The sequence below is a fragment of the Lissotriton vulgaris genome, chromosome 8 (assembly GCF_964263255.1).
Source record: "Lissotriton vulgaris chromosome 8, aLisVul1.2, whole genome shotgun sequence".
NCBI classification, from domain to species: domain Eukaryota; kingdom Metazoa; phylum Chordata; class Amphibia; order Caudata; family Salamandridae; genus Lissotriton; species Lissotriton vulgaris.
In genome coordinates, this window is record NC_141696.1 from 1483323749 (window position 1) to 1483336370 (window position 12622).

The following is a 12622-nucleotide window of genomic DNA, read 5'->3' on the forward strand; positions in this document are numbered from 1 at the left end:
TATGGTGATGGGTTGTAAGTCAACCTTATAGACCAGCTATCCTAATGGTAGCATGGACAAAGCAGTCTTATGCTAAACTCTTTTGGCATGTGAAGCCAGCTGCTTTACCACATATAACCCCTTGAATACCAGATGAAAGGACACCACACAGGTTATGAAAATAAACAATATATTTATTACTAACAAACACCTCTGAACTCTGAGATCAGAGGGCTAAGCACATAACAATACTCTTCAGAAAAATACAATAAGTCGCACAAATTACAATGGTGCCCTAGGGGCACGGCAGACCATAATCTAAGTAAATGGTATAAGTAAAACGATAGAAGAGATGAAGATGCCCAGAGGCTGTAGAATCGCTGGGGCTACACTACCCTAACCTTGGGTAAGGAGCAGGAGGCCCACGGGACACGTGTGCAGTGTTAGAATACACACGCGGGTTTCAATGCAAAGTCAATGGGCATGAACAAATTACGAAATAGGTAAGTAAAGACAGTTCCGACTGGTTGAGACAAACTACAGGATACCTGGACACTAGGAGAGTGTCTGAAATCACGCTGGCTTAATATGGCTCTTCTTAACTGCCGATCTCGTCCGAAACATCAAGCAGAAATCAATATACTCCTACAGGCCTCAGATTGAGATCCTCTTTCTCACTGAAACCTGGATCAATACCAACTCTGATCCAGACATCATCCAAACTCTCCCCCCAGGCTATCTTATCAAACACCTGGATAGACCCTCTGGGATCGGTGGTGGGATAGCAATCATCTACCTTTTTAAGGACAGCCCAATCCAGGACTGTGAAAACGTCCACTTTTCAATCCACCTGCCGCCAGATACAACCCTCTTGGGGATATTAGTCTATCGCCCCCCAGGACAGCAAGAACGTTTCTGTGATTCCCTTGTGGAAACCACCACCTCTCTGGCCTGTCTAACCCCTAACTTCATGGTCTTAGGAGGCTTAAATCTCCATTTCGACAATCTAAGCAACAAAATAGCCGCCGATCTCAAGAACGAACTAGCTTCCCTCAATCTTCACTTACAAAGTAGCCAGCCAACCCATGCCAAGGGCCATTTGTTAGACCCCATTTTCTCTAACCTCCCGAGATTAGCTGTGAATATCCTGGTCAGACCACTTCTTAATCTCCTTCAAGCTGAAGCTGTCGGTCGAAGCACCTGAGAAACCCCCGGCCCAAGCACCATCCCGCCCGTGGCAGAAACTGGACACAGCTTTATGGGCCCAATCACTCGCCGCTACCATGCCAGCACTGGACCGTGATCCATCCAGCGCAGACACCCAATTAAGTGGATGGATCGATCAATCCTTGGACGCTATCCTTCCCGTCAAACCCCTCCCCAGTAAGAAAAGAACTCCCAAATCCCTATTCACCCAAGAACTACACCTGCTCAGGAAACATGGGAAAAAGCTCGAGCGCCTCTGGAGAAAGGACTGGGCGACGAAAAGCAAAAATGAATACAGATCCGCAATAAGACACTATAAAACCTGTATAAAAAACGCCCAGGCAACCTTCTTCGAGGAAAAAAATTCTGGCAGCCTCAAACTCCTCCAAAGAAACCTATCGCATCGTGCGCCTCCTCACAAAATCCAACGACCTTGTGCCCGTACCAGACTAGTCGGGTACCAGATGCAATCAATGAGCTGAATTCTTTGCTACAAAAATTAGCAACATCCTGAAATCTCTCCCTCCCCTTATGCTCCCCCCAACTCCCTGCCACCTCCCCCCCCTGGTGTAGCGGCCCCTTGTCTTCAAGCATTCTCCCAAGTCACCACCGAACTCTTTCTTAAGACCTTCTATTCCGTGAAAGCGGGGCCCCATCAGATCCAGCTCCCATGAGCAAATTAAAACTGGTCGCTGACACTATCGCCCCCCCCCCCCCCCCCAAACCCCCCCCCCCACCTCCCATTCACCCAACTGATTAATGCCTCTGGCATCAGGTACGGTCCCAGACAATTGGAAAAAGGCTACAGTCAGGGCACTTCTTAAAAAACCCCACCTGGATCCAATGGACTCATCCAACTTCAGACCTATCTCCCTCCTCCCGGCTATTGGCAAAATCGCCGAGCGAATTGTAAACCACCAACTGTCCCATTTCCTAGAAACTAACAATCTCCTGCGCCAATCCCAGACAGGGTTTAGACCGGGACAGGGAACAGACACCGCACTATTAGCCGTGGTCGAAGAGGCAAGAACCATCATAGATGCAGGAGGATCCGTGGCAGTGATCCTCCTCGATCTGAGTGCCGCCTTCGACACGGTGGATCACTCCATCCTCATCCACCGGCTCAGCTTGGCAGGAGTATCTGGTACCGCCCTATCCTGGATCAAATCCTTCCTTGAAGGTAGAACCTTTCCGGTGTCAGACGGCCCAATTCTGTCCAGGGCTCTCCCCCTACAGTGTGGGGTCCCCCAGGGCTCCTCCCTGAGCCCCTCCCTTTTTAATGTCTACATGACCCCCTTAGAGGACGTCATAGCCCCATTCGGCATAAAAACAGTCATGTACGCCGATGACACCCAACTGGTGGTGTCCTTAAACCAGCCAAGTAAAAGCCTGGACAATCTGGCGGACTGCCTTGAAAACATCTTTCATTGGATGTGTGTCACGCCTAAAGTTAAACGGAGAGAAATCAGAGATCCTCTTCCTAGGCAACCCACGTTAACTCCCCCCGTCCCTCTCTTGGCCACCCTGCATGGGTTCACCCCCACTCCCAAAGAAGAAGTCAAGAGCCTCGGTATCTGGCTGGACCAAGAGCTCAACTTTAAAGCCTAGGCCAGAAAAACCTCTGGCATTTGCTTCGGGCTTATCCAAAAAGCGCGGAAGATCCTCCATCTGCTCCCTTTCCATTCCAGGAAATTGCTTATGCAGGGCCTGGTGAACTCCAGACTAGATTATGGAAATGCCCTTTATCTAGGAGCCCCTGCATCAGTCATAAAAAGACTGCAATACGCCCAAAACGCGGCCGCCAGACCCTTAACAGGGACTACATCTAGATGCTCGGCCAAACCTGCCCTCAAAAGCCTCCCGATCAAGGAAAGGGTCACTTACAAGACCCTGTGCATTTCTCACAAGATAATACATGGTGGAGGTCCCCCAATTCTGAGATCCTTCATTAAACCCTACCAGTCGAACAGACAACTGAGGTCGGACTCTCTCTGGCCAGAATCCCCAGAATAAAAAAGACCCGATCTGGGGGGAGATTATTCTCCTACAATGCCCCTAAATTGTGGAACTCTCTTCCATTGACCATTCGAAGTGAACACAATTTGCTCGCTTTCCGCAGGCAACTAAAAACATGGCTTTTCCCATAAGTCCTCACCTTCCCTTCCCCCCCTCTGGAATAATAGGTTTATGTCAGCGCTGGGACGCCCTAGGGTAGCTACGCGCTTTAGAAATCCGAAAATAAATAAATATAATATTAAATAGGAGCACCGAAATGCTCTCGTTACCTCACCCACGGGCTGCGGGTGCATAGGTGTGAAAGTGTCGAGTTTCCGCGTTGAAGTCAATGGAGCTTTGGAGAAAGATGCTGCAGGCGACCAGGAGGAAGATGTCCGGAGTGATCCAAGGGTGGATCAAGTAAGATGGAGACCTGAAAGCAGAGGGGACAATGTTCACAGTCACTAGCCAGTGACCGGAGTGGAACCAGGAAGGAACCAGATGATGTAGTCGCGATCAGGTGAAGAGATGACGCTTGACTCTGCAGCCATGTGAACCAGGAGGTGTCTCGACTATCAGGATGGAGGCACGAGCTGTCCCACGTAGGCTCTCGCTGTCGGCGGTGTCTGTTTCGAGATCGGAGTCAACAGGCCTTGGCAAAGGCAACCCACGCGGTGAGTGAAGATGGCGGCTGGTGCGGACCAGGAGGGTCCGGGGTACTTCTCTTTTGGAAGGAAGCAAGGGCCAGTCTGGAGCAACCAGACCAGCGGTGTAGTTTTCAAAGTCCGTCGTCTAGGAGGCCACAAGCCAGCCGGCAAGTGACCAGACAACGCGTCGAGCAGCAACCAGGCAAAAGGGCCCCATGCAGATCTCGTGGAGGCTGGAGGGCTGGTCTTCGGTGCAGGAGCTGCTCGGGGCTGGGGCTCTCAATCCCCAAAGCACTTTCTCGAGGGTGCCTCCGAGGTCGTGCTGGAAGCGAAGTGCAGTTTCTTCAAGATGGCCGGTCCCACGTGTCTCCTCGCACCCACGGATCTCAGCTGTGCTGCAGATGTGAGTTTAGGTCGGAGAGGTCTGGAAGTCCGGGTCTCGTCGGGCTCTGAAGTCTGGTTCCACCAGGAAGGACAACAAAGTGAACTGCTAGGACGCTTGATGGTGCCTGCAGATGCTGGGTGGCAGCTCCTTGGCCACAAGGGAGATTTCTTCAGTCTTCTGTGGAGCAGAACGTTGAAGTCCAGAGTTTCTTCGTTCAGGAGAATCTAATTTGGAATGGGACCAGCTCCTACCTTTATTCTGCTAAAGGGGGCTGTACTAGTGACTAGGTCCCTCCCATGGGTGGGACCAGGAAGGGAGGTGGTTACACCCCCTATCCTTTGCCCGGTTTCATGCCAGAGCTGGTGCTGGAGTGCAACTGGTTTGAACTGGGGTATGCATGGGGACACCTTGTGTGACCCTGGCATGTCTTATTCCTTTCAGCTCTATCTGGATACACTTAAGTCCTGTCTGGGGTGGTGCTAGCACCCCAGGTAGGAAATCATTTGTCCAGGCCTCCGTTGCTAGAAGGAATCCCAGCAGCAGACTTGTGTCTGTGGCAGCAGCATCCATTTTGTGATGCTGAGGCTCGGGTTAACTTTAACCGGGGTTCTAGTTACATGCATGTCATATCCCTCTAGAAGGGTGGAATGCTACTCCCGTCGCCAGAACTGGCGAGGGGGTAGTATTCCTAAGGGTATGACACCTTACACGACCTGTTTTGATAATGCCATGCCAAAGTTAGCAATAACCGCGAGGATTATAATGCACTTAAAAGTATATGGTATAGAGTTATCATGGAACAGCTATAAGGACATGGTTCCGAAAGCTGCAGACAGGCTCAGCTCATGCTAGAGCACCATCTCACATAATTCCAAGCACTCTGCCTTCAGGATTGTTAAGGCCTGCCATAGGAGTGACTTATAGGAGTATGTGTGTCCATTTTGGGTTAGATATAGGTATACTATATCTAAAGCAAAGGGTGATTACACCACCTTGCCCCAGCTGTGTTACCAGCCAGTTGTCTGTTTAGATGGCCAGCCAGGGGTGGCATAGTACATGCTGCATCCCCTGGTAGGCCTTGGGTACACTTATGCCCTGGGTACCTATGGTACACTGTACAAGGACTTACAAGAGTGACCCAATACCAATTGGTAAATGCACCTAAAGTACATTTGTGTCAATTTAGAGAGAGAACAGATAGGCTGTGGGTCTGATTAGCAATCCCACAGCCAGGGAAAGTCGTAAACCAGTGAAGCAAAAAGCAAAAATCTGGGGTGACCAAAGGATTGCAGACCCTACTCTCCTACACCACCCACCACTTATAGGCTTATTTATAAAATGTACCCATCCAGATTAGCTGTATGGCTTGAGACCTGGTGAGGCATTAACTCGCTCTGGGTCTTGCACATGTCCCTTTGAGTGTTTCAATCATTTCCACCTGGGCAAATGGGAGTATGTGATTGATCTATTCTAGTCATTATGTACTTGGGCACTCTGAAAACATGTGCATTGCAGCTGTGTACTCAACTAGGCATCATAATACTAACCAGATAAAAGCTAGGAACACCAGAATTTAATTTTAGGTTCTATGCAGAAGAGACAGGGTTTTTAAGCTTTTCCTAAATGCTAGGTGGCTGGGAAGGGATCTGATCGAAGGAGGTAAGTTGTTCCATGCTTTTTCTGCCTAGGAGCAAAACTACCTGTTCCGAAATCTAGAGTGTTAAATGCAGTAGGAAACCGAATGCTGTTAACTTAGTGGTCTAAGACGAGAATATAATTTTTAAAAACAAGCTTCTAGCTGTTCCACTGGGTAAGTAGGGCAATCTCAATCGATAGAGCCACCACAACTGACCGTAGTGATGTAGTTGTCACTAAATAATATGCCCTCAGATGTACTCTTGAGTTAAACTTCAAATGATTGTGCTTCATTAGAGATGTGACTTGCTATAAGCAGGAATTACGGTTTTTGAGTAATCAGGGAGATGGATTGCAGAAGGATGTTCATCTTCTCTTGAGTATTGTTTGAATCTGTTGAATAGATTAAACTATATTCTTTGATCAGGTATCAAGCAAAAATTAGAGTTTTGGACTTGGAGCAAAGCCCTGAAGCTCTCCTCATATTAGAGAGTGAATTGCAGGCCAAATGAAGACCGTGGTTGCCTGTTCTGTCATTCAGAAAAAGGAAATAAGCATGTGATACCCTCTTACTCACTACCCCCACAGTCTCTGTAGGAAAACGGAGAGACTATGTCAAAGGCCGCATGATAACTCCTAAAGATCTTTGCTGATCCTCTTGTGTCAAGTGTACACAGCAGGTCATCCAGGGTGGCAACAAGGATTGATTGGGCCATGTCCCTTTTGGAAACTGGCTTCTTGGCAGACTTAAATGCAATGTGTTTCAACTAAAGAAGAGAGCTGAGAGAACCTGTGCTTGGTCATTTTTCCTGTCAGAGGAGCCAGTATGATTGACCAATAGTTGGGCTAACATCAAGGGTGAGTTAAAGGTTTATTCAAGTTAGTAGTTACCATAACTTTTTTCCAAAAGTGCGGAACAATACCATAGGGTAGGGACATATTGGACAACTCCGTAAGAGGATCTATAACCTGGGGAGCTACATTTTGATAATGTTGCAAGCCAAACATCTAAATCATATCCAAAAGTGATTGCAGTTTAGAGGAATTTAATTAGTAGTGGCACACAAAAAAGTAGGCCACTTTTGCGGATAGAAACCTTTACTTTGTGCAATTAGTATAAGGGGGGTTAAGTTGGGAGCAGTTTGTGGTAAATTACCCTGCCTCTCCCCTTTTACCTCAAGATGAAGGGTGAGTGAGGTTTTTTTAATACAACATTGAGAAAAGAGGTTTTTTTTAAATCAATTTCTATTGATGTTTTTCTTGGAGTTTGTTCAAAACCTTTTGGGTTCTTGTGCTTTTTCTCTTGTTCCACTGCTCTTGAGCCACCCAGAACACTTGCTTTTGAATGAAACTCATGTGCATCTTGTTTAGAAGCCAAAAACATGAAACAACGGGGGACCACAAGTACCGCAACTCACTCAGACTTTAAGCAAATTATGGTCCAGTGCACTACTTTTCTGGTACCTGCCGTTGTTGGTACCATTGTCCAGCCGCAAAAAATTTAAACCACAAATGGAAAGGTGCCCCCAGAGAAAAATTGTAGTCCGTTGAAATCCAATACAGTGTTGCAATTAGTTTAATTCTTTCTTTACTTTAAATCCATGTTGATATTAATCTTGTTTGTACAACAGTTTCCACCATAAAGAATATTCTGCCAATGTGTTTCATTCAAGACAACTTTTTTGAACTTCCTTGGGGCTGTGAATAACCTACTAAGAACACTAATACGACCATCTCAACTGGCATATTTTAAGGACATTACAAAACTACACATACAAAAAATATATTATAACTTAGAGTAACTACACTGAAGGAAAATACATTGAGACACATAATGAGGCTAAGAAGGCATAAGGACAATGCAATAGTGCTGAAAGATCAGACTCCATTCTGAAGAAAGACGATTGTTACAATAAAGATAAACATTATTGCACACGAGTCATTACATGCCTATACATATTACTTGACCAAAGCGACCCAGATTATGTAGTACAGCCTCAGACATATAGTTAGGTACGAACAACTATCAATGTACGATACTTAGTGCCTCTAACAGGGTGCTATACCAGTAAAGCATATTAAAAAGAAATATTTAGGAATAATGTTTGAATAGACTGTACTAGGCAGATGAATCCCTGATTGTCATCTTACGAATTAGTTTACTGGCAAATGTCTCTCACTAACAAATGGGCATTTATCATATCTGTGTTTATCCCCAAAAGAGTACATGACCGGAACACACCTCATGTATGTCGAATTCGAAAAGCTCTTCCCTTTTAAAGTTGAATCCTCATGTGTTTTTTCGATATATGTTCGATTATATGGAGTAATATCCTTTTGTACATAGATGAGATATCCATGTGCACGTTCACAGTGTCTGTCTTTGAAGTATTAACCCCTTTGATGCTCATGACGAGCTCAGCTCTTCATGAGGCACTGTTGAGCTGTGCTGATGACGAGCTGAGCTTGTCATGAACAATGGGAATGAGCATCATTCAGCACAGGAGGGGAATTGCTGCAGCAGCGATGGTGTTAAAGGGTAATAACCCCAGAGCTGATACCTATAAAGGATTATATAAATGCAACCATAGTATATAGGGATTGGCATGGAGACAGAAGGCAATGAGCAACACATCAACTAAAATAAAAAACAAATCTGAAAAGTGGCATGGTCCTATGTTGAAGGAATAAACACTACAGCCCCGTTTATTATTCCCGAAGTGCGGATTAAATTGGGAAAGTTAAAAATTCAACTAAGGGGGTCCCCATACTCTAGGTTGAATATTTCAAATAAAACCGCAGTCGGTGTAAACAAAACTAGTACAAGACTAGTATGAAAATAACTTTTTTCTAGAGATGCCTAAAGCGTTGCATATTTAGTCTAAAGACGGCATAGTAGTAAAGTATAAAAAAAAGTCCAAATAAATAAAAACACCACCCATAAAGTGCACCCACTTTGTGAAAGGAGTTGTGCTTATTGTATCTAGCAGTCATTGAAAATGCATAGTTGTGAAAAGTGATAACCAGGACAATAAAGGTAAGTAACATGCTGCCACTCGTCATGGAGTTAAATAGAATACAATAACTAACGTAATAGAGGTTTGAGGCATGTGGGCTGCTGAATTCAAATCTGTGCATAGATCGCCGCCTAGTGTTGGGTCCGGATGATTGCACTTTGTTGTCTTGGAAGAGGCTTCGAAGTATCACAAGATAGGTGACTCCTCCTCTGGACTACAGTGCGCATGGGCATCTTCTCCATCCTCAGATTGTTTTTTTCCGCCGCTGGGTTCGGATGCTAACTCCTATACTCCAACTTCGGAATCGAAAACAAAACTTTTCTTAAGGCCAAAAGGCCTTCGACTGTATTGTTCTCGTTCGGTACCTCTCTACTCGATCCAGCCTTCCATGTCGAATCGGTCGGGCCCTTTCGACGCCACGTGAGCCGACCGACGATGGAAAGAAGGCCGTTTAAAAGGTGCCCACAATGCCACTCCAAGTTCCCACATACTGATAAACACTCGGTATGCAACAAGTGCCTTTCCCCAGACCATAGGGAAGAAACCTGGCCAGCCTGCGCCCAGTTTCGATCGAAGAAAACTATATGAAACCGACGGGCCGCTAGGCGCGAAATGCAGCGACCGGCACCGGAACCGGACTACATCTTCAATGATGACCAGGATCTACTGGAAGCTCAAGACTCGGACCTACAAATCGTCACCGTCGAGGACTACTCGGACTCTGATGACAAGATCCCACCGGGGCAAATCAGGAGTACCCTGCCCCCGACATCAATTAGCCCGTTACCAAAGGCTCCGGTCGAGGCATCGCCAAAAGGCCTTAGCCAAGATCATAAATTGTTAGACGCATATAAGCTGCAGATTCTACATTTAGCAATAGATCGCCACCTGGTGTTGGGCTCGGATGATTGCAGATTGTTGTCTTCTTGGAAGAAGTCTTTATAGTCCCGAGATAGGTGACTCCTCCCTTGGACAATACTACACATGGTCATCTACTCCACCCTCCGATTGTTTTTTTCCGCCACTGGGTTCGGATGAAAGTTTTCCGCTCTGGTTAGAAAATACTTTTCCTGCAATTTCGAAGCGAGAAACTTTAGATAAACTTATTTAGACATTGAATAGACTATTCGACATCACCAGCTACATTCCTGTGCGTCGACGCGGGCCGTTGGGCCTATCGGCTTCGTGCGGCCTACGCCTCATGGACAGAACTCCATTCAAGAGATGCCCGGTATGTCGAGCAAAATTCCCCCATAGCGACCATCACGAGGTCTGCAACCTCTGTTTCTCGCCAGAACACGACGAGTCGACTTGTACAGCCTGTGCCTCCTTCCGATCGAAGAAAACAATTCGGGATCATAGGGCCCGTCGACAAGAAATGAGGAGAAGAGCTCCAGCACCGAAGGCCATCTTTGAGGAGGAGATCGTCGAAGAAGACTTCTCAGAGGACGAGGCTCAACTCGTCGCAGAGGAAGACTTGCCTGATCTCCAGATCATATCGGGGGCAGAGGACTCGGACGATTCGATTTCATCTAGACAACCCATGAGTACCACTGCCCCCACACAACATACACTACCCAAGACAAAGGCAGCGGTCGGCACTCCGCCCATGGGCCCCAGCCTAGACCGAAATTTACCCTCCGACGCCCCGCCTTCGGGCTTGGCTCCTAGGAAAAAGACTACGCCTTCCGGTGCCTCGGCACCGAAAAAACAACGTGCCAATTCCACCTCCTCCATTGGCACCGGAACATCCTTCGACACCGAAGGATTCTTCGACGCCAAAACGCCCCTCGGTGCAAAAAGACAAAGACCCTTCGACACCGGAACCAAAAGACACATCGGTGCCGAAGCCAAGAACCGTACCGGACCCGAAAGCTTTGACTCAGAAACTCTCCGGTTCCAAAAATAAAGAATAACTGTTTAAACCAGATCCTAAACAGAAAAAAGTCTATATTAATCCAAAAACTTGACATGTGGAGGCAATTCCATATAACAAAAGACCAGCAGACACACCACTTCCACCTGTGGTTCCTGCCAAAAAGTACTGTGCTACTTCTCCAATGCACCCTTCCTCTCCTTCACCTTCTTCCTCTCCTAATCCTTACATTGAACCTATAACTTCTTCAGTTCAATCTCCTGCATCATCACACCACAATGACTAAGAGTATGATTTAGGTGGGGGCAATGACGTAACATACCCTTTAGATGAAGATGTAAACCTCCAATATCCCAAGGGGGACGAGGCATATGGTTTTAACCCAAACAATGCACCAGACATCCCTGAGCCTCAGTACTACTCAACAAAACCTTCCTCTACAGAAGATAGTATTGGGTTTAATCATTTATTGAACAGAGCTGCCTTTTACCATGGAGTGTCAATGCACTCTGATGCCATTGAGGAGGATTTCTTATTAGACGCTTTTGAGCAGTCACAAAAGTCTACTCGAAGTATTACCTATGATCAAAGGAGTCATTAAACATGCTCCGGACATTTTTAAAGATCCAGTAAGATGTAGGGTGCTAAATCCCAGAATAGAAAAAAAGTATAGACCCTCACCAGCTGATCCGGTCTATATTAAGGGACATCTGCCACTAGACTCTTTTGTAGTGTCAGATGCACGTAAAAGAGCAAACTCCCAAACTTCTGGTGACACCCCTCCACCTGACAAAGAATCAAAAATTATTGATGCGTCGGGAAAATGGATTGCTGCACAAGCTGCAAACATATGGCGCATAGCAAACACACAAGCCTTACTCTCACGCTACGACAGGGCTCACTGCGACCAACTAGAAAAATTAATGGAACATCTCCCAGATCAATACAAAGATCAGGCAGCAGAGCTCTTACAAGAAGGCAAACTAATATCTAATGCTTCAATTAAATGGGCACTAGATGTAGCTGACACAGCATCCAGAGCAGTCAATACTAGTGTGATTCTCAGACGTCATGCATGGTTACGCATTTCAGTTTTTAAACCAGAGGTACAAACTACCATCCTGAATCAGCCCTTCAATCAAAACCAGTTCGGGTCGGAGGTAAAAAACACACTAGAGAAGATGAAAAAAGACACGGACACAGCTAAGTCTATGGGTGCATTACATTCCCCCCAGAATAAGTTATTTTCGCCGCTCCTTCTATAGAGGAGGTGTTGGACAGGCCTCGTGGAAGGCCCGCTCCCTCCCCGCATGGCGGGGCCCGGACCCCTGCTCTCCCTGTACCCAAGACAAGAACCATCCCGGCAACCCATCGGGGCAACCCACGGCCCGTCCATAACGGAACTCCAGCTCCTGAACACCCCAGTATCGGCTGGCCCGGGCCCCCGCAGTACCACTGCCCCGGCCCAGCCGCCATCTTTGGATACTACACGACAAGGCCGCGTGGCCTCGGCTCGACCCCCAACCCTGCGCCTGGCCATGCCCCGACATCGAGGCACCACCCTCCACCCAGGAGGTGAAGAGACTACTTGGCAGGTCAATGGGAGAAGGAGTGTCAATGGCTCCCCTCCGCCAGGTGTCGATCGCCCCCGGCCTCCCCGGGGGCTGGCTCCACCCCCCTGCTGGGTGTCTGGACTCCCTCATCCCGGACCTCCCGACCTCCAAGTGCGAGGGTCCGGACATCAAAGGAGGCCAGACCTATAACTGGGGCAGCTCCAGAGCAGGAAGTCAGTTGTATCCTGGAGTCGAGAGACACCGAGACAAACTCATCCTTGGAGGCCTGCTGGCGCTGCCGCGGCCCTTTCTTGTGAACCATCTTCGAA

At 47.3% G+C, this 12622-nt stretch overlaps 1 protein-coding gene across 1 annotated transcript in view; it reads left to right on the forward strand.

Annotated features, from left to right (window-relative positions):
- The window catches only part of MAEL (maelstrom spermatogenic transposon silencer), a 1196692-nt gene that overhangs the window by 235797 nt on the left and 948273 nt on the right, over nt 1-12622 (forward strand). The gene's annotated exons all lie outside the window — the stretch shown is intronic.